The sequence below is a fragment of the Pelophylax lessonae genome, assembly GCF_965119305.1.
Source record: "Pelophylax lessonae genome assembly, chromosome: 1".
In the NCBI taxonomy this organism is placed as follows: domain Eukaryota; kingdom Metazoa; phylum Chordata; class Amphibia; order Anura; family Ranidae; genus Pelophylax; species Pelophylax lessonae.
In genome coordinates, this window is record NC_138768.1 from 68675456 (window position 1) to 68688899 (window position 13444).

Genomic DNA, 13444 nt, shown 5'->3' on the forward strand with positions numbered 1-13444 from the left:
CACACACACACACACACACATGTCCTAACCGCTTGCAGCTTTCTACTCTATTCTTATTAAACATGGGCCAAATCATTGAGCTGTGTGTTTGTTATTTTATCCAAAGTATCTATCATAAATGTGGCCCCTTTTACAATCCATATCGGACCCTTATCTAGGATAGTGGTCTGGTATAAACTTTAGGGAAAAAACACAATTTTATTTTATTTTTATTTTTTTTGCATAGGGGAATCCACACATTTTTTCTGCATATGGCCCCTCTTAGAATTAATACAAAACCTTTATCCAGGATGAGGGTCTGGTATGATTTTTTTGGGGGAACCACACATTTTTTTTTTTTTTTTTTGCATGTGGCCCCTCTTAGGCCCATTGAACATGATACTCCTGTTTGAGAATCTTCTTTTTCAAACTTTTTTTTTTTTATGCATTGTCACGTATATGCGTCTGCGCAATGTTGAGCACATGCGTAAATTTTTGCGTAAATACTTATTTTTGCGTTTTTATTCTGCACGATATGTAAAGGCCTCTTGCACACGATACTCCTGTTTAAGCATCTACTTTTTCAGACTTTTTTTTTGTATGTATTTGCGTGGAGTTTCGCTCAATGGTGTTCGCATTCTCATGTTCTTGTTCTGAACAGTATGTAAATAGATACTTGCATGCATTTGACCAAAAATGCAGATTTTTCTGTTTTTTTTTTTTACTGAAGAATGCACGGCGCTTGTTTATGCACCTGTGTGCATAGGCACATTACAATTAATGGGCTGTATTTTAGCTCAGTAAAAAAGAAAAAAAAGCTGTACTGAGCTTTTTCAAGCAGCAGTGTGTAAGAGGCCTTAGAATCAATACAAGACCTTTATCTAGGATTAGGGTCTGGTATGATTTTTGTTTTGGGGGGGGGAACCACACCATTTTTTTTTGTTTGTTTCTTTTTACATAGGAGACCCCACACTATTTTTTTTTCTGCATGTGGTTCCCCATAAGGCTCGGTTTACACTACAGCGACTTGACCCTTTAAATTCCATTTAAGTGAATGAGAGCCGTCTTAATATATACTACTGAAGTCTCTCCAAATTTAGAAAAGGTTCCTATACTACTTCAAGGTCACTTCTATCTAACTTAACCCATACCAGACCCTTATCTAGTTTAAGGGTCTTTTTTTTTTTAGCATAGCGTGCAACCATAACAACCAATGACTGTGCGGCTGCCGGCATCCAAACCAATGATTTAATTGGTTGCTAGGATTCAAGCACCCAGCCCTCACAGATTGCTTGGTTGCTAGGATTTCCACTGCTGACTATTTGGCAGCGTAAAGCAGAAAGAGAACTGTTGTCGTTTGATCTCTAGGCATTATAGCGACACACAAGTGACCTCCCCTCAACATGCACAAACCCTTATTGTAAGGGTTTGTTCACATTTACGGCCAAGGGGTTGAGGGTGGTAAAACCACGTGATTGAACAGCAGTTTTACCACCCTTCGACCACCCACCTGAACACAGACATGCAGCCGCTCAGACCTGTGTGGACACAATGCTGTGCTTCGTGGCCATGGCAAAAATGAAACAGTTTGTCACATTTGACAGCTGTTTCTACCACTGCTTATGCAAATCTGTAATCAGTTGTTGCATTGTGGTGTGGGTTAAAACTTGCCACCTGCATTGATTGAAAACGGTGATGCTGCAGATGGGCACTGATCAGACTGCATTGATGGGAAATAGTGAGGCTGCAGATGGGCACTGATCAGGCTGCATTGATGGGCAATGGTGAGGCTGCAGATGGGCACTGATCAGGCTGCATTAATGGGAAATGGTAAGGGTGCAGATGGGCACTGATCAGACTGTATCGATGGGCAATGGTGAGGCCGCAGATGGGCACTCATCAGGCTGCATTGATGGGAAATGGTGTGGCTGCAGATGGGCACTAATCAGACTGCATTGATAGGAAATGGTGAGGCTGCAGATGGGCACTAATCAGACTGCATTGATGGGCAATGCTGAGGCTGCAGATGGGCACTGATCAGACTGCATTGATGGGAAATAATGAGGCTGCAGTTGGGCACTGATCAGGCTGCATTGATGGGCACTGACCCTTATTTTGCGTCAAAGTTCCTTTTTTAAAATTTAAGTTTGGGTAGTGATCAGACTGCATTGACGGGAAATGGTGAGGCTGCAGATAGGCACAGATCAGACTGCATTGATGGGAAATGGTGAGGCTGCAGATGAGCATTGATTAGGCTGCATTGATGGGAAATGGTGAGTCTGCAGATGGGCACTGATCAGGCTGCATTGATGGGCAATTGTGAGGCTGCAGATGGGCACTGATCAGACTGCATTTTATGGAAACTGGTGAGGCTACAAATGGGCACTGATTAGGCTGCATTGATGGGAAATGGTGAGGCTGTAGATGGGCACTAATCAGACTGCATTGATGGGAAATGGTGAGGCTGAAGATGGGCACTGATCAGACTACATTGATGGGAAATGGGGAGGCTGCAGATGGGCACTGATCAGACTGCATTGATGGGAAATGGTGAGGCTGCACTGATGGGCAATAGTGAGGATGCAGATGGGCACTGATCAGGCTGCATTGATGGGAAATGGTGAGGCTGCAGATGGGCACTGATCAGGCTGCATTGATGGGAAATGGTGAGGCTGCAGATGGGCACTGATCAGGCTGCATTGATGGGAAATGGTGAGGCTGCAGGTGGGCACTGATCATGCTGCATTGATGGGAAATGGTGAGGATGCAGATGGGCACTGATCAGGCTGCATTGATGGGAAATGGTGAGGATGCAGATGGGCACTGATCAGGCTGCACTAATGGCCAATAGTGAGGAAGCAGATGGGCACTGATCAGGCTGCATTGATGGGAAATGGTAAGGGTGCAGATGGGCACTGATCAGACTGCATTGATGGGCAATGGTGAGGCCGCAGATGGGCACTCATCGGGTTGCATTTATGGGAAATTGTCAGGGTCCGGACTGGCGGCAGGTGAAGGCACTAGGGGTGGATCCTCTGTGTCAGTGAGGGATTGGCGTGGACCGTACTAGAGGACCGGTTCTAAGTTGCTACCGGTTTTCACCAGAGCCCGCCGCATGGCGGGATGGACTTGCTGCGGCGGTAGAAACCAGGTCGTGTCCCCCGGTAACGGCTCAACCTCAATGACAGCTGAGACAGGCGTGGTACAGTAGGACAAGGCAAAGGCAAGGTCAGACGTAGCAGAAGGTCAGGGCAGGCGGCAAAGGTTCGAAGTCAGAGGCAACGGCAGAAGGTCAGGTACACAGGCTGGGCAAAACACAAATCGCTTTCTCAGGGCACTAAGGCAACAAGATCCGGCAAGGACAGGAAGGGGGAGTGGGTTTATATAAGAAACAGGAAACAGGTCACAGGAAACAGGAAACAGGTCACAGGAAACAGGAAGGGAGGTTTGGACCAGGCACCAATTACTGGTGCACAGGCCCCTTAAATTTCAAACAACCGGCGCGCGCGCCCTATGGTGCAGGGGCGCACGCGCCGGGAACCACGTGAGCGGGGAGCGGATGAGGGAGCCGGAGCGGGCACAGGTGAGTGGATCTGGAACGAACGCCGTGGGCGCTCCAGTCCAGAAGCAGGGGCCGGATCACTCAGCGTTACAGTACCCCCCCTTTGGTCTCCCCCTCTTTTTGGTACCCAGAAACCTGTGGATGAGCTCCTTGTCGAGGATATTGGACTCGGGCTCCCATGACCTCTCTTCGGGACCACAATTCTCCCAGTCAACAAGAAAATTTTTTTTACCTCTGACGACCTTGGAGGCGAGGATCTCTTTTACCGAGAAGATGTCAGAGGACCCAGAGACAGGAGCAGGAACGGTGACCTTGGGGGAAAATCGGTTAAGAATGAGGGGTTTGAGAAGGGATACATGAAAGGAGTTAGGAATACGGAGAGAGGGAGGAAGATGGAGTTTGTAAGAGACAGCGTTAATTTGGCTTTTGATTCTAAAAGGCCAGAGGTAACACAGACCCAGTTTGTAGCTGGGGACCCGAAACCAGATGTATTTGGCAGAGAGCCACACTCTGTCACCAGGGGCAAAGACAGGAGGAGTTCTTCTTTTTTTATCTGCATGTCTCTTCATGCGAGAAGAGGCCAGGGTGAGCGACTTTTGAGTTTCTTTCCAGATGGAGGAGAAGTCCAGGGTCAACTCATCAACGGCAGGAACTCCAGAAGAAGGGAGGGGGGGCAGCGGGTGACGGCCGTACACCACAAAAAATGGAGATTTGGTGGATGACTCAGAGTCTCTAAAGTTATATGAGAATTCGGCCCAGGGCAACAGGTCGACCCAATCGTCCTGATGGGAGGAGACGAAGTGTCGCAGATAGTCACCAAGGATCTGGTTAACTCTCTCCACTTGCCCATTGGACTGAGGGTGGTAGGCGGAAGAAAAATTCAATTTGATTTTTAATTGGGTGCAGAGTGCTCTCCAAAATTTTGAGATGAACTGAACGCCTCTATCAGAGACGATATGTATTGGAAGACCATGGAGACGGAATATGTGCAAAAAGAATTGCTTCGCCAACTGTGGCGCAGAGGGGAGACCAGGAAGCGGGACAAAATGTGCCATTTTGGAAAACCTGTCAACAACCACCCATATGACTGTGTTGCCATGGGATACGGGAAGGTCAGTGACGAAGTCCATCGCTATGTGGGACCAAGGCTGTTCGGGCACTGGCAGAGGGAGGAGAAGACCCGCAGGCCTCTGGTGGGGAGTTTTGTCACGTGCGCAGACAGTACAGGCCCGAACGAACTCAGTTGCATCTTTCTCAAAGGAAGGCCACCAATAGTGTCTGGCAATTAGCTGAGTAGTCTTTTTAATTCCAGCGTGACCCGCCAGGTGAGAGGAGTGACCCCATTTGAGAGTCCGGAGGCGAAGACGTGGAGGAACATATGTTTTCCCTGGAGGAACTGGTACCAGTGAAGCAGGGGCAGCTGAAATCAGACACTCAGGAGGAATGATGTGTTGAGGAACGGTTTCAGCTTCGGAGGCATCGGTGGAGCGTGATAGGGCATCCGCCCTAATGTTCTTATCAGCAGGACGAAAATGGATCTGGAAACTGAATCGGGCAAAGAACAATGACAACCTGGCCTGGCAAGGATTAAGGCGCTGGGCAGACTGAAGGTATGACAGATTTTTGTGGTCAGTGTAGATGGTGATAGGATGAAGGGATCCTTCCAGGAGATGTCTCCATTCCTCTAGTGCCAACTTAATGGCTAGTAGTTCACGGTCTCCAATAGCATGGTTCTTTTCTGGAGGAGAAAAAGTTTTAGAGAAGAAGCCGCAGGTGACATTTTTTCCTTTAGCAGACTTTTGAAGAAGAACCGCTCCAGCTCCCACAGAGGAGGCATCTACCTCCAGGAAGAATGGTTTTAGCGGATCGGGCCTAGACAAGACTGGAGCGGAGGCAAAGACGGTCTTAAGGCGAGTAAAGGCTTCTTCAGCTTGGGGAGGCCAGGATCTCGGATTCGCTTCTTTCTTGGTTAGTGCCACAATAGGCGCCACAATAGTGGAGAAGTGGGGGATGAACTGGCGGTAGTAATTGGCGAATCCGAGGAAGCGCTGGATAGAGCGAAGTCCCAAGGGGCGTGGCCAATTCAAGACTGCGGAGAGCTTGTCGGGGTCCATTTGAAGACCTTGTCCAGAAACTAGGTATCCCAGAAACGGAAGACAGCTACGTTCAAAGAGGCACTTTTCAATTTTGGCGTAAAGATGGTTAACACGGAGACGCTGGAGCACTTGACAAACATGGAGACGGTGTTCTTCCAGAGTGGAGGAGAAGATTAGTATGTCGTCAAGATAGACCACTACGCAGGTATACAACAAGTCCCGGAAGATCTCATTGACAAAGTCTTGGAAGACTGCAGGGGCATTGCACAAACCAAAAGGCATGACAAGGTATTCGAAGTGGCCATCTCTGGTGTTAAAAGCGGTTTTCCACTCATCTCCTTCACAGATTCTGATGAGGTTATAAGCGCCCCTGAGGTCAAGCTTAGTGAAGACCTTTGCTCCGTGCAGACGGTCAAAGAGCTCCGAGATGAGAGGCAGAGGGTAACGATTCTTTACTGTGATTTTGTTGAGACCGCGGTAATCAATACAAGGGCGTAGTGACCCATCCTTCTTGGCCACAAAAAAGAATCCTGCTCCGGCAGGAGAAGAAGACTTCCTGATGAAACCTTTCTTGAGATTCTCCTGAACGTACTCCGACATGGCTTCAGGAGCGGAGAGAGGGTAAATCCTGCCACGGGGTGGTGTGGTACCAGGAAGCAAGTCAATGGGGCAGTCGAAGGGTCTATGTGGTGGTAAGACCTCTGCCTGTTTTTTGCAAAAGACGTCAGCAAAGTCTTGATAGGCCTTAGGAAGGCCGAGCAATGGAGAGGAGACTTGTCTAGTAGGTACCGACTTGAGGCAACGAGTGTGGCAGGTAGGGCCCCATGATTTAATGTCCCCAGAGGTCCAGTCGAGGGTAGGAGAGTGGCGCTGGAGCCAAGGCAAGCCAAGAAGGATGTCAGAAGTGCAGTTAGGCAAAACAAAAAATTAAATCGTCTCTTGGTGGAGAACCCCTATGGTCATGAGCACGGGTTCTGTGCGGTAACGCACGGTGCAGTTCAGATTCTCTCCATTAACTGTAGAAATAAAGAAGGGCTTGACAAGACGGATAATGGGGATGCTAAACCGGTTGATGAAGGAGGCTTTAATGGAGTTTCCTGCAGAACCAGAGTCCAAGAAGGCCTCCGCAGAGAAGGAGACTTTAGCGGCTGGAGAAATTCGTACTGGAACGATCAGGCGTGGAGAGGAAGAATTTACACCCAGTGACGCCTCTCCCACGTTCACTAGGTGCGAGCGTTTCCCTGACGCTGAGGACGAAGAGGACAGTCCTTTAAGAAGTGTTCAGAGCTCGCACAATATAAACATAAGTTCTCGTTCCTCCGGCGAGACCTCTCTTGCTGGGTCAGGCGAGACCGATCCACTTGCATGGCCTCCTCGGCGGAAGGCACAGTAGCAGGCTGCAAAGGATGCTGGAAGAGAGGAGCCAGGCGTGGGTATCGCCTGATGCGAACAAGATCTTTCTCCTGGTGGAGCTCCTGACGTCTTTCAATGTAGCGCATATCTATGCGAGTAGCCAACTGGATGAGTTCAGTCAGGGAGGCAGGTATCTCTCGTGCGGCCAGACAATCCTTGATATGGCTGGATAAACCTTTTTTAAAGGTCGCGCAGAGAGCCTCGTTGTTCCAGGCCAATTCGGAGGCCAGAGTGCGAAATTGTATAGCATATTCACCCACTGTAGAGTCTCCTTGGACGAGGTTTAGCAAGGCTGTTTCCGCGGACGAGGCACGGGCAGGTTCCTCGAAGACACTGCGGACTTCAGAAACGAAGGACTGGACGGAGGCAGTGGCAGGATCGTTGCGGTCCCAGAGCGGCGTGGCCCAGGCCAAGGCCTTCCCAGATAGGAAACTGACCACGAACGCCACCTTAGACCGTTCTGTGGGAAACTGGTCTGACAACATCTCCAGGTGCAGGGAACATTGGGACAAGAATCCCGGGCACATCTTAGAGTCCCCATCAAACTTGTCCGGGAGAGACAGGCGGACTCTAGCGGTAGCAGCGGCAGCTCGGGGAAGAGGAGATGCAGAAGCTGTTGAATCATGGCGGTCAACTGCGACAGTTGTTGTCCTTGTTGGGCAATCTGCTGGGACTGCTGGGCAACCACGGTAGTGAGGTCAGCGAGACTAGGCAGTGGCACATCAGCGGGATCCATGGCCGGATCTACTGTCAGGGTCCGGACTGGCGGCAGGTGAAGGCACTAGGGGTGGATCCTCTGTGTCAGTGAGGGATTGGCGTGGACCGTACTAGAGGACCGGTTCTAAGTTGCTACCGGTTTTCACCAGAGCCCGCCGCAAGGCGGGATGGACTTGCTGCGGCGGTAGCAACCAGGTCGTGTCCCCTGGTAACGGCTCAACCTCAATGACAGCTGAGACAGGCGTGGTACAGTAGGACAAGGCAAAGGCAAGGTCAGACGTAGCAGAAGGTCAGGGCAGGCGCCAAAGGTTTGAAGTCAGAGGCAACGGCAGAAGGTCAGGTACACAGGCTGGGCAAAACACAAATCGCTTTCTCAGGGCACTAAGGCAACAAGATCCGGCAAGGACAGGAAGAGGGAGTGGGTTTATATAAGAAACAGGAAACAGGTCACCGGAAACAGGTCACAGGAAACAGGTCACAGGAAACAGGAAGGGAGGTTTGGACCAGGTGTTCTAAAATTTGGTCGGACCTGTGAAAAAATCGGACCTCGTCACTTCTGGTGGCCCTACGTCATGAAACAGCTAATGGGCGTCCCAAGTGCGCATGCGCAGAAGACATTATCTTGGTTTGGTAAAATTATAACAGAGAGCGGACAGTTGACTGAAAGAAGGCGGGGCTGAGGTGGGACGGAAGACACCGCCGCGTCATCTGCAGAGCTGAATAGAGGAGGCAGGACGGCGGTGCGGCCTAGTAATAAATGCAGGGCTTAAGCGACTCCTGTTTTATTATCTTTAGTAATTATCGTATTTTTTATCCTTAGGATTTCAGTACAAAATAAGAAATAGTAAATGTAATGAAATCCTAAGGATAAATAATACGATAATTACAAAAGATAATAAAACAGAAGGAGTCGCTTAAGTCCTGCATTTATTACACGGCCGCACCTCCGTCCTGCCTCCTCTATTCAGCTCTGCAGATGACGCGGCGGTGTCTTCCGTCCCACCTCAGCCCCGCCTTCTCTCAGTAAGCTGTCCGCTGTCTGTTATAATTTTGCCAAACCTCAAAAAATGTCTTCTGCGCATGCGCACAGACGACTCCATCAGCTGTTTTTGTGATGCTCTGTCCCCTGAAGTGACGAGGTCCGATTTTTTCACGGGTCCGACAAAATTTTACAACACAGGCACCAATTACTGGTGCACAGGACCCTTAAATTTCAAACAACCGGCGCGCGCGCGCCCTATGGTGCAGGGGCGCACGCGCCGGGAACCACGTGAGCGGGGAGCGGAGGAGGGAGCCAGAGCGGGCACAGGTGAGTGGATCTGGAATGAACGCCGCGGGCGCTCCGGTCCAGAAGCAGGGGCCGGAGCGCTCAGCGTTACAGAAATGGTGAGGATGCAGATGAGCATTGATCAGGCTGCATTGATGGGAAATAATGAGGCTGCAGATGGGCACTGATCAGGCTGCATTGATGGAAAATAATTAGGCTGCAGATGGGCACTGATCAGGCTGTATCGATGGGCAATGGTGAGGCCACAGATGGGCGTGATCAGGCTGCATTGATGGGAAATTGTGAGGATGCAGATGGGCACCGATCAGGCTGCATTGATGGGAAATAATGAGGCTGCAGATGGGCTCTGATCAGGCTGATTTGATGGGCACTGACCCTTATTTTGCTTCAAAGTTCTTTATTTAAAATTAAAGTTTTTTTTCCTGAAACTTCTTTCTTTAAATTAAGGTGCAAGTTATACGCCGATAAATACGGTAAATCCTGTTTAATTATAATAATAATATTAAAGCACATCTGTGCATGCAATACTATAAAATGAAAAGGAACAAGTCAGGAAAATCATGATGTGAAAGTCCCCCTTCCATAGCAGTTCCCCTATACTGCGTCCCTTTGATCATGATCAGTAATGACGTTCCATGGAAGCAGGGCCGCAGTCTCGCCCTTTCTTCTTTACACATAGACAAGAGGCTGGAGAAATCTGTAGCCCCTTAGGGGATGTAAACAAGGAGTGGCTGAAGGAATGACATGTATGGACTACTGTATACGTAATATATACAAATTCCCCAGATATACCAATTACTTCACAGGAGACGCATATTGAGACATTTGGGGATTATGAGTGAATAACCTGGAAAAACAACAAAATACTGACTGACATAGGCGTATAATAAATCTGTGCTGAGAGTAATAAGGAAATGATAGAGATGAATGAACTGATAGATAAAAAAAAAAAATGATGCAAAGGGCCGCGGGCTCGATACATGTATGTGTCACTGCAACCCATGCCAACGCACGTTGCATGCATTACTGCGATTCAGCACCATTCAGAATGACACCCCAATGCACCAAAGGGACACACCTGAGCTGCAATGCACCAATACGCACAGTAATTGGATTTGCAACATTTGGCAATGCACTATTGTGAGTTTCATCGCATTGCCAAAATGGTACGTCTGATATGTGGCACATTAGAGTCTATTTATAGCTGTGTGGCATGGCTAGGGTTACAGTGAGGGTTAGATTTAGGGTTACAATGAGAGTTAGTGTTAGGGTTACAGTGAGGGTTATTGTTTGGGCCTATAGCTAGGGTTAGTGTTAGGGTTATAGTAAGGGTTAATGTTAGGGTTACAGTGAGGGTAATATAAGGATAAGAATGAGGGTTAGTGTTAGGGTTATAATGAGGATTAGTGTTAAGGTTATAGTGAGGGTTAGGGTTACAGTGAGGGTTAGTGTTAGGGTTATAGTAAGGCTTAGTGTTAGGGTTATAGTGAGGCTTAGTGTTAGGGTTACACTGAGGGTTAATGTTAGGGTTACAGTGAGGGTAATATAAGGATAAGAGTGAGGGTTAGTGTTAGGGTTATAATGAGGATTAGTGTTAGGGTTATAGTGAGGGTTAGTGTTAGGGTTACCATGAGGGTTAGTGTTAGGGTGACAGTGAGAGTTAATGTTAGGGTTATAGTGAAGGTTAATGTTAGGGTTATAGTGAGGGTTAGTGTTAATGTTAGGGTTATAGTGAAGGTCCGTGTTAGGATTATAAAAAGGGTTAGTGCTAGGGTTACAGTGAGGGTTCATGTTAGGGTTATAATGAGGGTTAGTGCTAGGGTTACGGTGAGGGTTAGTGTTAGGGTTACAGTGAGTGTTGGTGTTAGGGTTATAGTGGGGGTTAATGTTAGGGTTACAGTGAGTGTTGGTGTTAGGGTTATAGTGGGGGTTAATCTTAGGGTTACAGTGAGGGTTAATGTTAGGGTTACACTGAGGGGTAATGTTAGGGTTATAATAAGGGTTAGTGTTAGGGTTATAGTGAGGGTTAATAATAGGGTTACAGTGAGGGTTAGTGTTAATGTTAGGGTTATAGTGAAGGTCTGTGTTAGGATTACAAAATGGTTAGTGTTAGGGTTACAGTGAGTGTTAGGGTTACAGTGAGGGTTAGTGTTAGGGTTATAATAAGGGTTAATGTTAGGGTTACAGTAAGGGTTAATGTTAGGGTTATAGTGAGGGTTACTGTTAGGGTTACAGTGAGAGCTAATGTTAGGGTCATAATGAGGGTTAATGTTAAGGTTACCATGAGGGTTAGTGTTAGGGTTATAATGAGGATTAGTGTTAGGGTTACAGTGAGAGTTAATGTTAGGGTTATAGTGAAGGTTAGTGTTAGGGTTATAGTGAAGGTTAAAGTTAGGGTTACAGTGAGGGTTAGTGTTAGGTTATAATAAGGGTTAGTGTTAGGGTTACAGTGAGGGTTAGTGTTAGGGTTATAGTGAAGGTTAAAGTTAGGGTTACAGTGAGGGTTAGTGTTAAGTTATAATAAGGGTTAGTGTTAGGATTACAGTGAGGGTTAATCTTAGGGTTATAGTGAAGGTTAGCGTTAGGGTTACAGGGAGAGTTAGTGTTAGGGTTAAAGTGAGTGGTAATGTAAGGGTTATAGTGAGGCTTAGTGTTAGGGTTATAATGAGGGTTGGTGTTGGGGTTACAGTGAGGGTTAATGTTAGGGTTATAGTGAAGGTTCGCGTTAGGGTTAAAAAAGGGTAAGTGTTAGGGCTACAGTGAGGGTTAGTTTTAGGGTTACATTGAGAGTTAATGTTAGGGTTACAGTGAGGGTTAGTGTTAGGGTCACATTGAGAGTTTGTGTTAGGGTTACAATGAGAGTTAGTGTTAGGGTTATAATGAGGGTTAGTGTTAGGATTACAGTGAGAGTTAATGTTAGGGTTATAGTGAGGGTTAGTGTTAGGGTTATAATGAGGGTTAGTGTTAGGGTTACAGTGAGAGTTAATGTTAGGGTTAGTGTTAGGGTTATAATGAGGGATAGTGTTAGGGTAACAGTGAGAGTTAATGTTAGGAGGGTTCCAGTGAGGGTAATGTTAGGGTTATAGTGAGGGTTAGTGTTAGGGTTACCATGAGGGTTAGTGTTAGGGTTACCATGAGGGTTAGGGTTATAATGAGGATTAGTGTTAGAGTTACAGTGAGAGTTAATGTTAGGGTTACAGTGAGAGTTAGTGTTAGGGTTACAGTGAGAGTTAATGTTTGGGTTATAATGAGGGTTAGTGTTAAAGTGAGGGTTAGTTTTAGGGCTACGGTGAGGGTTAATGTTAGGGTTATAGCGAGGGTCCATGTTAGGATTATAAAAAAGGGTTAGTGTTAGGGTTACAGTTCGTGTTAGGGTTACAGTGAGGGTTAGTGTTAGGGTTATAGTGAGGGTTAGTGTTAGGGTTACAGTGAGAGTTTGTGTTAGGGTTATAGTGAGGATTAGTGTTAGGGTTACAGTCAGAGTTAATGTTAGGGTTAATGTTAGGGTTTAGTGAAGGTTAGTGTTAGGGTTACAGTGAGGGTTAGTGTTAGGGTTATAATAAGGGTTAGTGTTATGGTTACAGTGAGGGTTAATGTTAGGGCTATAGTGAGAGTTGGTGTTGGGATTACAGTGAGGGTAATGTTAGGGTTATAGTGAAGGTCCGTGTTGGGATTATAAGAAGGGTTAGTGTTAGGGTTACAGTGAGGGTTGTTAGATTTATAGTGAGGGTTTGTGTTAGGGTTATAGTGAGGGTTAGTGTTAAGGATTAACCCCTTCCCTGCCAGTGTCATTATTACAGTAACAGTGCATATTTTTAGTGTCAAAAATGTCAGTTAGGGGTCCGATCTGTCCGCCGCAATGTTGCAGTCCCACAAAAAAATCGCAGAACGCTGCTATTACTAGTAAAAAATACAAAAAAAAACAATATAAATGGCATAAATCTTTCACGTAGTTTGTAGACGCGATAACTTTTGTGCAAACCAATCAAAATACGCTTATTGCAATTTTTTTTACCAAAACTATGTAGCAGAAAACACATTTTGATTTTTACATTTATTTATTTATTTTTTTTTTGAGAATGTCATATAGCAGAATGTGAAAACTATTGTTTTTTATTCTTTTTTTGTTTATAGCACAAAAAATAAAAATCGCACAGGTGATCAAATACCACCAAAAGAAAGCTCTATTTGTGGGGAAAAAAGGACATAAATTTTATTTGGATACAGCGTCGCACGACCGCACAATTGTCCGTTAAAATAGCGCAGTGCCGAATCGCAAAATAGGGGTCTGGTCATTAAGGGGGCAAATCCTTCCGGTCTTAAAGTGGTTAATAAACAGCCCCTATGCACTACACAGACCGCTTTGATGGTGACATATTTCAAAAAAGC